Source organism: Taudactylus pleione, unplaced genomic scaffold, assembly GCF_031769625.1.
Source record: "Taudactylus pleione unplaced genomic scaffold, aTauple2 ptg000296l, whole genome shotgun sequence".
Lineage (NCBI taxonomy): Eukaryota > Metazoa > Chordata > Amphibia > Anura > Myobatrachidae > Taudactylus > Taudactylus pleione.
In genome coordinates this window covers 20,402,995-20,415,730 of record NW_028284698.1, presented here as the reverse complement: position 1 = coordinate 20,415,730, position 12,736 = coordinate 20,402,995, and the positions used below count along the sequence as shown (strand labels likewise).

The following is a 12,736-nucleotide window of genomic DNA, read 5'->3' as shown; positions in this document are numbered from 1 at the left end:
ATCACTAAGAAATTGCTACACACACGCCATCCTCTCTGACTCTGATCCCACCACACTGTTTATACCCTCTAGATGAAATATGATTTTATTCCAAAAAGTGTTATTTTTATTAAAATTATATTATTGATAATATTATATTATTGAACCATAAAAATGTATTTTTGGAGAAACAAAAAAGGTTTGCACTAAGATTCAAACCCTACTTTCCTGGTGTGATGTGTAGTCACCTTACTCCTACACTATAATCCCTGCAGGCAAATACTGAAGTCTATTACCTCTTACATATTGAAAATTAACTGAAACTGACAGCTTCTGTTATAGAGTTCTAGTTCCAGCTAGAAATATAGGAACAGTTTTATTTTTCAGCATATGAAATATGGTGCTATATTTCCAAGTGCTATTTTCTACTGTATGTCATTTATCTAATAATGTTATTTATGGCTCCAGTATATGAAATTTAGAGACATATTTCTAAGCGCTATTTTCTATTCTGTAGGACTTTTTACTGTATATGTAAGCCTGTCTGTCACTGCAATGGGAGGCAGCTTACTGTACAGGATCTTCCTATACAGCTTTCTACTTACGCAGCCGCAGTATACTTTTCTAAAAATGCCACCTGCTGTCTGAAAAGAGGTACTGCACTATATTTCAGCCTCCTTACACAGGTCCAGACAGTTATATCTTGGCCGGGCTGGTTATCTGATGTCATGAATTGCAGGCCATGCCACTATTTTCAAAATGGTGTATGTGGACAGATCTGTAAGAAAACCCATTTACCTGAAATTCTTTCATTTTACTACTGCTCTTGGTTGCACTACACATCAAACTAAGGCCACATCTGTGGAAGCCTTGCCTTATTACACACATTTTTTTCTTCCTCCATACAACTTTTTATCAATTTGTCCTTCAAAGAGGGATCCTTTCTATAGATAAATGATGGATGGTCCAGTAGTTTATCCCCAATAATTGCATCCCTTTTTCAAAAAAATTCTATTTTTTTTCCCAAAAATAGTTTAAATCTCTATAAATTGTAAATTAGAATTACAGATAAAAACCCATTTAAACTTGTTATCCTTTGTAACAGTGTGAATTGATAACAAATTTGATTGGGCTTCAATCTGTTGTTGAGCTAAAAAGCCTCTCTCGGCATGCCAGGTCCCAAAAGGCTCTGATAGCAACTGTTGTCTTTTTTGCATCTTATTTTTTGATGAAAATTAATGCTATGCAACTAGGGTGCACCACAGTACTATGCTGGTTTGATATGTGACACTTGTATAGCTGCGTGCGACTGAGTCTCTCAATCTGAATATGAGGTGCTACTGTACAATGTAGCGGTCAAAACTTTTTTCATTCCAAGTTCTGTTGTGCTTCATATAGAAACTCAGATGCACACAGATATACAAGTGCACATATCTCTTTAATCAACACTGTCTCCTGGTGCATCCTAGTAACACTGCATTGTGACTTAGATGCATTTTAAGCAAAACAAGAGGCCTGACACTAGCAGTGTAGCACAGGACCTGGTGGCTCACTCATGCCAGTCAATTTCCACTGTGTTGTGTATTGAGGCTAGATGTATGAGGACACATCTGTGTAAATAAAAGTGGATGCACCTAAATTAACTCCAATAAATCCATTGGACTGTGATGCAGCTGTTCTCCTATCAACAGTCTAATGCTTGCAAATGGGGGATATCAGAAACAGTGAGACACTTCCATCCTGAGTTCTGCTTTACTTTCTCCTTACTATTATCTATATTGCCCCAGATGTCTGGTTTCCACTAGAAATGAGCAGTTCAGTTTTGCCGAAATCTGATCACTCCTGCATTTGGGATTTAACAAGGAGAACTGAGTCCCAGCTTGGGTCTGCCCACCAAATTTGGCTTCCAAAATGATGCAAAATTTAATTTTCTGGAAATCTCGAATCTTACATGTTTTGCAATGCATGATCAGGTGCCATTTCACACAGGAGAATGCATGGATTGGGTGTGGGCTGTAGTTCCTCTTCAAATTATGCAATTTGGATGCCACTATAATTTATTAGATTGAAGAGAGTTGTAATAGGTAAATGAAAATGGAGTAGGTGGGAAGGGTAACTGTAGGCATCTTTGTTACTGTGCACTGTATGTGTATTTGTATGTCAGACACACTAGCTAGCAACTGTTATCCAGTGTACAGCAAACTGAAAAAATGCTACTGTGTGTTTGTCAGGCATAGAAGCACCTGCAATCTGGGTGTTTGCACACATAATCATAATAATGTATAATATTTATCAAAAAAACATTGTCTAGGTATTTTATAAAAAAGCAGTATTTCTGGTGGTTGGATGCTGAGAGTCAATCAAGAGTTAATACATGAGACATTTATCCAATTGAACCACTAACAAGCTGGTAGGTAGTAGTTAATAGTTGGTATAAATCAGAGGTTCTCAAACTTGGTTATCAGCACCCAACATAGTACACATTTTCCAGGTCACCTAGCAGGCACACAAGGGTATTCATTACTCAATGACACATTTTAAAAGATCCACAGGTGGAGATAATTGTTTTTCTTCTGATTCTGGGAGGAGACATGGAAAACATACACTGCTTTGGGCCCTGATGACCAAGTTTGAGAACCTGCGGTGTAAATTATGATTTTAGCTGTAATAAGCATAAAATATGTTGTTAGAATTCAGCAAGTAAGAGATGGATCAAGCTCATGGGGGACAGTGCTGCAGATTGAGCAAAGAAGATGGTGCGGGGATGTTGTTCCATTGCTCATGTAGTGAAATCCAGTGTTAGTAGTATGAATGCAGCCTGATTACATCCAGATGGAACTTATATTAGTCCTGTCTGAATGGCAGGCATCCAAGGCATACACCCAATATTACCTGTGCAGCTGGCTGAAATGAGAGTCCCAGCCAAAGCTAAATGTCCCGATTGGTGAGGACAGAGCAGATGCTGTGTCTCTGATTACTGAAGGCTGTGCAGCATCTCAACTCCTGATGTCTCAGCATCCCAGTTGCCCAGCAGTACTTCCTGGTAGGGACATATCAACTGACACATTTCTCACCCAATAGGAAGAGTTGTTTTATCAGAGAACTGGCCCTTCCTATTGGCTGAGAAATGTGTCCTTTCCCATCCAGGAGTGGCAAGAAGAATTCTTGCATGCTATGGCTACTGTTGCTGGGGGTGAATCTTCATCATAGAAGGGGACCAAGAAGACTTTTAGTTCAAACAACAAATTATGGAAATTTGCCATACCACTGACTGAAGCAATAGGTAGTAACAAATTTAAATTCCATCCTATGTATGCTTCAGTGACTGGATGAACAGCAATAAGCCATCCTAATTTACACATCAAACCATGACATTGGGAGAAGGGAGACAAGTTTGCACCTTACTGCAACACCATTTCAAACTGCAACCAATGAAGTGAGTTCAGACATTGCCAGCCTGAGACAGGTCATATACTTAATTAAACAAATGGAAAAGCAGCTAGAGAAGCTGAAGAAGGAGATGAAACAAGTGATTCTGCTAAGTTTGTTTGTACTTGAATCTCTATTTGATTTGCCAAAACTCAGGGGTTTACAACATCTTGCAATTGGATCAGTACATTTTGGCAACCATTCTTGTTTTCTCTCCAACTGACACAGATCTTAAGAGAAGCAAAGAGCTCCTGGTGAGTCAGTATCAGCTTAAATGACACATTACACAATGTCTTCTAATGCAGCTTTTCCTGTAAATTCTACTGCCAGGATAAAACATATTTTTTCAAAAGACCCACTGGTAATGATGATGAGTCAACTCAGTGCACCAGGTTCAAACATTATGATATCGTAATGCTCAAAATATTTTCCCACATATATTTAGACCCATACCATGACTCATATTCAAACACTAAGCATCAATAGAATGGTGGAGGATTACTTTAATTATAATGTACAAATTAAAATTTTACACAGTCCCTTTAAATACTAGGAGGAAAACATGCACTTGTATGAACTAGCTATGGTGTACTTAAGCTATCCACCAACATATGTGTCTAGAAAATAAATGTTTAGCATTGTCAGGAACCTTGTGAGTGATTGGCAAAATAAGCTACTACCAAAAAATGTGTAAAAACTGTTGTTCATTAAAAAAATTCTGTGAGTGAGACCTTTGCTGTTAAACAGAGACTGTTATGATCAGGGCCAGACTGGGACTAAAAATAGGCCCTGGCATTTAAAGAGCACACAGGCCCACCTTGCGTCAGCATCTGGCTCCTGGCATAGACTCCTCCCCTTACTATTCCTGACCCCACCCACTTAGTCTATACTCTTACATATATAATTAATATTAGAACAACAGACAAGTACACATCATTCTCTATTAACATACATACAACAGAGCACATCCTGCAGGGGACTCAAACATTTGGTATTGTGTCGGTTCTGTTAAGTTGTGTAGACACCTATATATATAACTGTCCAATTCGTGTGGTGGGACAGAAAATCTGGGAATGTACGGGAGCAAACAATAGAAATTTGCTCCCAGATGCTGGAAAATGGACCAGATTTTCTTTCCCACCAGTCAGATTGGACAGATATCTATAGGTAAAGCTGGCACTTCACTGGTGTAGGTCATACGCAAAGAAAGGGGAAGGCATTTTCCCAAGCCCTAGTTTAGCAGGTGTAGTTGATAGTGTGTAACTACACATTTTGACAAAAGAGCGTAGCCACCTATTTTATCATGATACGTCACACGGTAGTGTCTCATAGTCACATTACACCTAATGGTAGTATCCCTTCATCATACTACACTGCACAGTAGTGTCCCTTATTCATGTTACATCACACAGTAGTTCCCTTTCTCACCTTTCGTCAGACAGTAGTGTCTCTTTTTCATGTTACAACACACAGTACTGTCCCTTTTTCATGTTACATCACACAGTAGTGCCCTTTCTCACCTTTCGTCAGACAGTAGTGTACCTTTTTCATGTTACAACACACAGTAGTGTCCCTTTTTCACATTATGTCAGTGTAACTTTTTCACGGTATGTCACGCAATAGTGTCATTACAAATATTATAAACTAAAAATATAAATAAACTTGGGAGGCCGGATCCTATAGTCACAATCACCTTCAGAGGATTGTACATGATTACCTTCATCGGGACTCTAGGATCTTTTAAACATTTACTAATTAATTTTTCTTTTTAGGTCTCATCAATATATGAGATCTAGATTTCTTCTCTTTTTAACCTTTTGTAACCCTTTATTATTTATTTTTATGGGCAAATTACATTATAGAATTATATGTATTTCTTCACATTCCTTGTTTTTATACACAGTCAGATATACCAATTAATTATTACACCAAAACATTAGCACTTATCATAGCCAGCCTATAAAAAATATATTGTGTGCAATTAATATTAATACTGCATGGATCTGCAGGTTTGAAATAGCAACATACTAAAAGGAATAGAGGCAGGGCCGGTGCAAGGCTTCTAGGCACCCTAGGCAAAATTTCTGCCTGCTGCCTATGTACATATATATATATATATATATATATATATATATATATATATATATGTAGAAAGGGAAAGGCAGCACTCACAGGTCTGATGAAATGCGAGAATCAAACTTGACAACTGTGTCTGCCTTGTTCAACGTTTCAGTCTCACATGACTTTTATCAAGAACACAATGAAAAAAACAAATACACATACCTTTATAGTGGAATGTCCAAGGTGATTGGTGCAGGGTAATGCTCCATGCTGCCGGGGGTGAGAGTCTGACATCATCACTGTGCATCAGACACTCAGGCATCACACAGGATAATGCAGTCTGATACCCCCGGTGGATCGGAGGAAAAATGACTACTGTACATCGTGGATATGTGTGAATAGATAGTGAGGCACTGACATGCAGCGCTAAACATGATGAAATGTCAACATCGTGATACCATATATAACGCAATTTGCAAGGTGTGGGTCAATGCCCACACATCAAAAAATTGAAGAAACAAAGTAACAAAATACAAATCGCTCCTATAAAAAGAAGGTACATAAAAACTCCACACCACTATATTCCTTAATAGTGAATGTGAATAAAGTGAAAATGTAAAACTATTATTCCAAGTGGAAAACAAATAGGAATAATAATACATATACAAAAAAATAATAAAAAATTAAGAAGATATAGATAAAAGAAACTAAGTATGTAACCATACTGTTATATATAAACGGCAAGTGTACCATCGAAAGGATCCTGAATATAACAGAATATATTGGTGAATACATCTACCAAAACATGTGCATCAGAATACGTATATGAGATAAAACGACAAAAAATATAAATGTGTGCCACAGAAATGTAAGGAAATGAATGACTGTAGAAAAGAAATGTAGCAAAAGAATCACAAAAGAAGACTTAAAGCAATATAGTCTGTGGTGAAGACTAATCCATGGTATACAAATATGACAACCGTGAGGCTATGAGAAAAAAAAAGCACATGGAACACAGGAAGACCCAGCAGAGCTAAACCCAAAAAGGTGCTCAGGTAATCACAAATATGACAAAACATGAAAATGTGCATAAATGCAAAGATAACTTGGACCACCAAGTGAACATACAGATGACTCAACAGTATTGGAAAAACATGATAGAAAAAATCATTAGAAAAAATCAAATAGAAAAATTTTTTTACAAAAAAATATTGTACACAAAATATGTTATTAAAAAGCTCCAAAAAATTGAAAAAGTTGAATATTCTTATAACTCCAGATGTGCACAAATGTTCAAACAAGGAAATGGCCTAACAATTCTGGCAAACGGTTCCCCATAAGACATGTTTTGACTTGCACAAGTAAATACATGGTATATATGATCGAATGTCCATGTAGTCTGGTGTATATTGGGAAAACAACCTGGCTATTCAAAGAAAGAATGGCTCAACATCGTACAGCCATACAACAAGCTTTGTCGGGAAAAGAAGTGGACCAGCCAGTCGCTCGTCATTTCAAGCAGAACAGACATTCTTTAGCAACCTTATCCTATGAAATCATTGACTTTGTGCCTATGGACAAGATAGGAGGAGACCATGAGAAGCAGTTGTTACAATTAGAAACTCATTGGATTCATATATTGAATACGGTTACTCCTTTTGGACTAAACGAGACTCTATCTTTTTCTTGTTTTTTGTGAGCTCCATATTATCTTCTAGATTCGTGCCTTCATGTGAACGTTCAGTCCTATTTCATAATGTGCACATACAGTATGTATGCAATTATATATTTTTTTACCAGTTAGATTATTCCAGGACACGTACAGGGATGGATACAAAAACATAATGTCCTCTTGTCTATCACTGTGTAGCCCTCGGGGAGATGTTGTATTTTGTTACAACCATACCACACTGGTCTTGCCCAATCTCAGCTGAACTTGGAAGCCAAGCAGTGTTGGGCCTGACTAGTACTTGAATGGGAGACCTTCAGGGAAGATCCGGTGTTGTAAGCACTACTTAGAAGTCTCCTATATAGCCAGGTAGCACACAGGAGAGTGATATGATATGTCACAGATGTTCCCTTTGAATTCTGGCTTATATTCTGGTTAGGCCATTTCCTTGTTTGGACATTTGTGCACATCTGGAGTTATAAGAATATTCAACTTTTTCAATTTTTTGGAGCTTTTTAATAACATATTTTGTGTACAATATTTTTTTGTAAAAATGTTTTCTAATTGATTTTTTCTATCATGTTTTTCCAATACTGTTGAGTCATCTGTATGTTCTCTTGGTGGTCCAAGTTATCGTTGCATTTATGCACATGTTCATGTTTTGTCATATTTGTGATTACCTGAGCACCTTTTTGGGTTTAGCTCTGCTGGGTCTTCCTGTGTTCCATGTGCATTTTTTTCTCATAGCCTCATGGTTGTCATATTTGTATACCATGGATTAGTCTTCACCACAGACTATATTGCTTTAAGTCTTCTTTTGTGATTCTTTTGCTACATTTCTTTTCTACAGTCATTCATTTCCTTACATTTATGTGGCACACATTTATATTTTTTGTCGTTTTATCTCATGTACCTACTCTGATGCACATGTTTTGGTAGATGTATTCACCAATATATTCTGTTTAGGATCCTTTCGATGGTACACTTGCCGTTTATATATAATGGTATGGTTACATACTTAGTTTCTTTTATCTATATCTTCTTAATTTTTTATTATTTTTTGTATATGTATTATTATTCTTATTTGTTTTCCACTTGGAATAATAGTTTTACATTTTCACTTTATTTACATTCACTATAAAGGAACACAATGGTTTGGAGTTTTTATGTTCCTTCTTTTTATGGGAGCGATTTGTATTTTGTTACTTTGTTTCTTCAATTTTTTGATGTGTGGGCAGTGCCCCACTCTTTGCAAATTGCATTATATATGGTGACACGATGTTGACATTTCATCATGTTTAGCACTGCATGTCAGTGCCTCACTATCTATTCACACATATCCACGATGTACAGTAGTCATTTTTCCTCCGATCCACCGGGGGCATCAGACTGCTTTATCCTGTGTGATTCCTGAGTGTCTGATGCACAGTGATGATGTCAGACTCTCGCCCCCGGCAGCATGGAGCATTACACTGCACCAATCACCTTGGACATTCTACTACATAGGTATGTGTATTTGTTTTTTTCATTGTGTTCTTGATAAAAGTTATGTGAGACTGAAACATTGAACAAGGCAGACACAGTTGTCAAGTTTGATTCTTTCATTTCATCAGACCTGTGAGTGCCGCCTTTCCCTTTCTACATATGCAAGTGGGTGTTCAATTGAACTTCCAGGAAGGCACCAAGGCAAGTAATTTATTTTGCATTTATGTGGAGTGCCAGCCATTTGACATATATATTTATATATATATATATATATATAGGCACTCCTGGTACAGACAACAACTGATAGACAGTGTGTAGAGACTCTACACGCTGTCTATCAGATGTCATCTGTACCAGGAGTGCCGTTTGTCTTTGTATTCTACATGAGTTGTTTACAGAGTGATGGACCTCTGTTGTTTATATATATATATATATATATATATATATACACACATACACACAGTGGTCGAAGTGATAATTTTGAAGTGGGGGTATGGAATATATAAGGTTGTACTTATGCTCCGGAACAGGGGACTTGGTAACTCTGAAGGGGTGTGTTATTAAGATGAGCCCCTTTTCTTCAGTGTAGTGAACCACACCATAGTACCCCTAACGCATATTATGCCACACAACAGTAGTTTCCCTTATAACACATTATGACATTCAGTAGTAGTGCCTCTTATACATTATGCCACAGTAATGCTTCTTATAACACATTATTCCACACAGTGACACCCTTTACAAGTGATGCCACACAGTAATGTCCTCTACAAATTATGCCACGCAGAATTAGTGCTCCTTACGCATTATGCCACACTGTAAAGCCCCCCCTACACATAGCCTCTTTCTACCCCATGTCCCATTAGCATCCTCTCACCTCCATATCAAGCAGTGGCCTCAGACCTCCCTCACATGTGTCAGCAGCAGTTGTGGATTTGGTGCCAGGCCCAGCAGACATCTGTGGAGAGACAGCGGCACAGTGCCACAGTTATTTTGAATCTAGCACTGTCTGCTAGCTCACAGACCGCTACATGCGCATCAATCCAGTCTCCCTGTATAGTTGATAGTAGGTAAGTGAGCGGTAGCTCGGTAAGTAGTAAGGTAGGCAGTCAGAAGGTGGGCGGTAGGTAAGTAGACAATTGATAGTAAGGTTAATAGCAGGTTGGTAGTATATAGGCAGGATGTAGGTAAGTAGAGAGTAGACAGTTAAATAATAAGGTAGGTAGTAGGAAAGTAAGTAGTATGGAAGACAATAGGTAGTTAGGTTTATAGCAGGTAGCTAGTATGTAAGCAAGTGGTAGGTAAGTATGTATATAGTAGACTGTAGATAAGTACTAAGGTAGGTAGTAAGTAGGTGGGCAGTTGGTAAGTACACAGTAGGTAGTTAGGTAGATGGCAGGTAGGTAGTATGTAGGCAGGAGGTAGGTAAGTATAGAGTAGGCAGGTAGATAGCTATGTAGGTAGAAGGAAGGTGGATAGTTGGTAAGTAGATAGCAGATAGGTAATATGTAGGCAGGAGGTAGATAAGTAGAGAGTAGGTAGATAGGTATGTAGGAAGGTGGGCAGCTGGTAAGTAGATAGCAGGTTGGTAGTATGTAGGCAGATGGTAGGTAGGTAAGTAGAGAGTAGGTAGATAGGTATGTAGGAAGGTGGGCAGCTGGCAAGTAGATGGCAGGTAGGTAGTATGTAGGCAGGTGGTAGGTCAGTAGAGAGTAGGTAGATAGGTATGTAGGTAGGTGGGCAGCTGGTAAGTAGATGGCAGGTAGGTAGTATGTAGGCAGGTGGTAGGTCAGTAGAGAGTAGGTAGATAGGTATGTAGGAAGGTGGGCAGCTGGTAAGTAGATGGCAGGTAGGTAGTATGTAGGCAGGTGGTAGGTAGGTAAGTAGAGAGGAGGCAGGTAGCTAGGTATGTAGGTAGTAGGCAGGAAAGCAGATAATATGCAAGAGACAGGTAGTATCGATAGCAGGACCCCTGCTCCTCTGCCCTGAAACAGCAGGAGCCCCAGTGGGACTGGAGAGCAGGAGGCAGCAGCCAGGTGATAGATGCTGGTGGCAACAGGGGGAGTGACAGAGCCAGTGGGCATGGGGAAGGTGAGGGGAGGATACATTTTGGCACAGAGTCTACAACTAAAAATCCAGGGGAAGGCCAACAAGCTGCTCCGAGATGAGTAGCTGCTGTGCTGCACTTCTCCTCCTGCGCTCTGCCAGGTTTCCCAGGCTGACAGCTCCACGAGCTCTAATTGGCTCGCAGACCTGCCAGCCTGGAATCCCTGGCAAAATGCTGGAGGAGATGTGCAGATCAGCTGAAGGACCTGGCAGAGTGTGTCCTGCAGTAGTAGGGACTTGGTCCGTCGGATCTCTGCACCAGGGCGGGAGTCAGCAGCGGGAGAAGGCGGGGTACACTGTTCCCAAAATTGAGCAGGCTGGGGTCAGAGCAGCGGAGTGGGCCAGCCTGTAAAGCACCAGTCAACCCCCCTGCATTCAGCTCACAGGCGCTAATGGCTGAGTCCTGCCCCCACCACGCAAAGAACTCGGCCGCGTCATGATGTCTTGACACAGCTGCACTTAACACCGGGCAGGACAGGAGCCTCCAGCTGCATGGCTGACAGGCGCATAATTACGTCATGACGCGGCCGCCTCATGACGTCATTACACACTGATGTAGCTGCGGAAAAGGTAAATGCTGAAAACTGCAGTGCCGGCCAGGTAAGCCTGTGCTCAGCGGCAGCCACATCGGCCCATCTGCCCATCGGCCCTTCTGGCATTTGCCAGAAGTGCCCGATGGCCAGTCCGGCCCTGGTTATGATGGATTCCAGTGGGGATTAGCTAATATGTTGTGACAATGATCTTAACATAGATGAGGGTGATAATGATAACATCTTGAAGTTTGAAGATGATTAATACTGTTAGCCTTAAGCCCATTGGTCTGTATCTTGCAAAACCTTATTTTTTTGGTGTCTGGATAGTTTATTAGAAATAATGTAGACAACTGAAAATAAATTCCCTCCAAGATCAACTTGGGCTTTTCTATCTCAATCAAAGAGAAATAAAACAAACAAAACAGAGTACTGTATTTAACATTATTACTCTATCATTTTTAATAAATACTGTGATAGTGCAGATATAATTTAGTCTAAATGTACAGACTGATGAGAGAAACAATCTACAGTTGTCTACACTCTTCCAAAGGGTGAAACATAACCATTTGTAGAGGACTCTCAGGGTTAGGAAATGGATGGTCTGTATAATTAAAGGTCTAATAATCAATGTGCTCAGTTTGCAGGTTACATTATAGAAAATTACAATATAGAAGATTACAATTATAATTTTCAGGTCACTCACTTTGGATCGAACAGTGCTAATAATAATCCCTATTTAGTATCCACAAATACTACAACATACATTATAGCAATTCTGCAGAATTTTAGTTACCTTTTACTGTTAATTAGCTGTTAATTTATTGGTAGCAGAGGCAGACAACACAGCATTATAAGAAGTAATATATCTAACATACTGCTGCAGGTTTAATCATTACTCTTATCTAACAGAAGTGACCAAAACTATCCATACAAACATGTACTTTGTAATTTCTTCTTTCTATGTTCGAATATTATCAATTTCTATTGTCCTAAGGCCTCTGATATGTTGTTTGGAGAAGTGCGTTGGTAATATATTTTATTTATTTCTACTAGGCTTTCACTTTTAGGCTATTAGTTCTTGATTAATGAAAACATTTTATAGGGTTGTATAGTTCATTAATGTGCCTTCTTGTCTGCCACTGCTGTGCCACTATGTTTCACTATTTTTAATAAATGTGCTATATTATTTTAAACTGCCATGTGTTTGTGCTGCTGCTTTGTTGCTTAGTTTATCCAGTCAGTTCACTGTAAGCTTTGATCAGTATTGGTGAAAACAATATTGTGAGCTGTGAGGTGGTCAAAATTGACTGTAAATGACTGGAAGTGAATGTTATTGATGTTAATAATACTGATTTTAACTGTTTTAATACATTTAAAAAAAAAACCAAAACCAATACATTTAAGGGCGGTTTTGCCACAACCACAACATGATGAAGATTTAGAAACAATTATTAAACAAGGGGTTCTGCGCATC

General features: G+C 38.9%; 1 pseudogene; it reads left to right on the top strand.

Annotated features, from left to right (window-relative positions):
* The first annotated feature begins 7,361 nt into the window (after window positions 1-7,361).
* Window positions 7,362-7,480, top strand: LOC148511751 (5S ribosomal RNA; annotated as a pseudogene).
* Window positions 7,481-12,736: the final 5,256 nt, after the last annotated feature.